We start from the raw sequence: 4,048 nt of genomic DNA, 5'->3' as shown, positions 1-4,048 counted from the left end.
CAGCAGGCTCCTCCCTTCCCCAGAACCCACAAAGGCTTTCTTTCCCAGGTGGATGAAGCCACTGCCCACCGCCTCTGAGGATGTAGAAGTACACCCTTCCGCTGACAGCGCAGCACAGGTGTGACACCCAGGACCACCGTTAGGCTAAGAAGCCAAGGCTGTAACGAACCAGGAACGCGCCAGACTCTACGTCACATACAAGCTCCGCCCTCTGCCGGCCAGGTACTTTGGTGCAAGCAAGCATGCCCACTGGTGCATCCTCAGAGTCTGAAAGAGGACCTCTATGAGGTTTCCTAAGCTGCTACGGGAAGGTCTGCATGCACTGAGACCACACAGAAGATGGCAGTCAGCTTGGAAAGCGCCTCCTTGAAGGCCCTGCATGAACTGCGCTATCTTTCTGCTGCAAGGAAATGCAGAACTTGGAGACTGAGGGGCATACTCCATGCTTTTGCCCTTACATCTGTTTGTAGGCATTTAAATAACTACTGGTCTTGGAAGGTAGCCCAGTCTGCACAGGGCTTGCAATGCAAGCATGAGGACTTGAATTGGATCCCAGAACACAGATGTAAAGCTGTTCCTTCTACACGCAGTGCTCCCAGCACTGGGGAGGCAGAGACCGGGGCTTCCTACAGTTCCCTAGATACCCAAGTGAGCTCTAATTAGCCAGCACCCCCCAAAAACAGGGTGAATGACACCTGAGCAGGGAGCAAAACCTCATGTCATCCTCCACCGTCCATGTGCACCAGCATGCATGTACACACACACACACACACACACACACACACACACACACACACACGCAGTGTTCTCAACCTGTGGGTCTTGACCCCTTTAGGGGTAAATATCCTGCATATCAGATATTTAAATTATAATTCATAACAGCAGAAAAAATTGCAGTTATGAAGTGGCAATGGAATAATTTTTGTTTTGTCTTTTAAGACAGGGCTTCTCTGTGTAACTTTGGCTGTCTTGGAACTCATTCCGTAGACCAGGCTGGCATCTAATTCATAGAGCTCCTTTGCATCTGCCTCCTGAGTGCTGGGGTTAAAGGTGTGCACCACCACTGCCTGGCCTACAATGAAATAATTTTATGATTGGAGGTCACCACGACATAAGGAACTGTGTTAAAGTTTCATAACATTAGGAAGGCTGAGAACCGCTGCTGTAAAGGAATGGAACTACCAGAATGTATACGTACACACACATACAAACATATATACACATATACATACATATTAAAAGAAGATGTGTTAAACTGGCCTACAGGCTGTGGTCTGGGTTGTCCAACAATGGCTGGGAATCTGGTAGTTGCTCAGTCCACAAGGTCAGATGTCTCAGCAGTTCCAAACTGCCACTGAAGGTCTGGAGGATCCCGACAGCTGCGCATCCTCAGTCTACACTGGCATCCTGAAGAAGCTGATTCTAATATGGGTGACAGAATGCCACTGCAAAAGAACTGATGAAGTTGTCAGCAAGACTGACAGCAAGCAGGTGAAAAAAAGAAGAAAAGTTTCCTTCTTCCAGGTTCTTTGCTATAGGCTGCTACCGGAAGGTGCTGCCTAGATGTAGGATGACTCTCCCTGCTTCAAACAATCTGATTAAGAGAGTCCCTCAGGGCCGGGCGATGGTGGTGCACGCCTTTAATCCCAGCACTCGGGAGGCAGAGGCAGGCGGATCTCTGTGAGTTCAAGACCAGCCTGGTCTACAGAGCTAGTTCCAGGACAGGCTCCAAAGCCACAGAGAAACCCTGTCTCAAAAAACCAAAAAAAGAAAAAAAGAAAAAGAGAGTCCCTCAGGGGGCTGGAGAGATGGCTCAGTGATTAAGGGCATTGCCTGCTCTTCCAAAGGTCCTGAGTTCAATTCCCAGCAACCACATGGTGGCTCACAACCATCTGTAAAGAGGTGTGGTGCCCTCTTCTGGCCTTCAGGCACATACACAGACAGAATAGTGTATACATAATAAATAAATAAATATTTAAAAAAATAAATAAATAAATAGAGTCCCTCAGACTGATCTTCAAAATATACAAAGAACTCAAGAAACTAGACATTAAAAGAACGAATAATTTAATTTAAAAAAATGGGATACAGACCCAAACAGAGAACTCTCAACGGAGGGATCTGACGTGGGATTCCCCTTTGTATGCTATGAATATGTTTTATTACCATAGGTTAATAAAGAAACTGTTTCAGCCAATGGCTTGGCAGAGTAAAGCCAGGCAGTAAATCTGAACAGAGATATATAGACAGAGTAGACGGAGTCAAGAAGATGCCATGTAGTTGCCGAAGGAGAAGGATGCTGGAAACTTACTGGCAAGCTACAGCCTTGTGGTGATACATAGATTAATAGAAATGTGTTAATTTAAGATGTATGAGCTATGATGAGCGATGGTAGTGCACACTTTTAATCCCAGCACTCCGGAGGCAGAGACAGGTGGATCTCTGTGAGTTCAAGGCCAGCCTGGTCTACAAGAGCTAGTTCCAGGTCTACTCCAAAACTAGAGAGAAACCCTGTCTAGAAAAACAAAAAATAATATATATATATATATATACATATATATATATATATGAGCTAGTTAGGAATACACCTAAGTTATTGGACAAGCAGTGTTGGAATTAATAGTTTCTGTGTGATTATTTTGGTCTTGGTGACCAGGAACCAAAAAACAGTCTCTGTTTACACCAATCTCAAATGGTCAAAAGACTCTTAAGGAAATGCTCAACATCCTTAACAATCAAGGAAATGCAAACCAAAACAGCTCTGAGATACAGTCTTGGACTTACAGAATGGCCAAGATCAAAAACACTGATGACAACTTATGCTGGAGAGGATGTGGAGTAAGGGGAACACTCCCCCATTGGTGGTAGCAATGGAAACTTGTACAGTCACTTTGAAAATCAGTATGGTTATTTCTCAGAAAATTAGGAATTAACCTTCCTCAAGACCCAACAATATCACACTGGAGCACATACCTAGAGAATGCACAATTATACCACAAGGGCATTTGCTTAGATATGTTCATAGCAGCATTATTCGTAACAGCCAGAACCTGGAAACAACCTAGATGTCCCTGAACCGAAGAATGGATAAGGAAGATGTGGTACACTTACACAATAGAGTACTACTCAGCAGTAAAAAATAATGACATCCCTGGCTGGAGAGATGGCTCAGCTGTTAAAGGCTAGGCTCACAACCAAAATAATGACATCCTGAAATTTGCAGGCAAATGGACAGAACTAGAAAAAAGCATACTGAGTGAGGTAGCCCAGACCCAGAGAGACAAATATAATATACTCACTCGTACGTGACTTTTAGACATAAAGCAAAGGATAACTAGTTACAGTCTACAACCCCAGAGAACCTAGACAACAAAGAAGACCCTATAAAAGACACACATGGATTCACCTAGGAAGGAGAAAAAGACAAGATCTCCTGAGTAAATGGGGAGCATGGGGAGCAATTGGGAGGGTGGAAAATGTATAGCTCAATTAAAAGCAATAAATAAAATTAAATTAAAGAAAAAGCCCCCCAGGAGTGCTCAACAACTTGGGTTTTAGTTGATTCCAGGTACTGTTAAGTTGGCAACCATAATTACCCATCACAAGTCCCCCCTTGTCAACATGACACTCAGTCACGTCTTATGACATGACTAATTTCCAAATGACAGCAGCCAGGTCGTAAGTCCACCTAAGAACTATTCCCCACACAACCACAGACACATTATACATTTTCCAATAGTGGCAAAGCCCCGAGGAATGCTTAGTGTTTTAGTGTCTTGTGATTTAAATTTGGTAGCATAGATTTTAGGCACTTATCCACTGATGTTATCTCAATCCGTTACAGGTTAGAGGAAAGGAGATGCTTTAATAATACATGTACACTCACACGAACAAGTTCTTAACAAAATAGGATGGAGGTATTCATGCCAATTAGCCTCCTCATTTCCGCAATTGGTTACGTGGCCTTTGCTGATGCTTACACTTCTACTGTTAATTCTGTATTTCCTCCACTGTCAATAGGTCTGGGCTCTTTTCCTGGAGAAGTGAC

Source organism: Microtus ochrogaster, chromosome 22 (assembly GCF_000317375.1).
Source record: "Microtus ochrogaster isolate Prairie Vole_2 chromosome 22, MicOch1.0, whole genome shotgun sequence".
NCBI lineage: Eukaryota > Metazoa > Chordata > Mammalia > Rodentia > Cricetidae > Microtus > Microtus ochrogaster.
Note: the sequence above shows the minus strand (reverse complement) of the source record.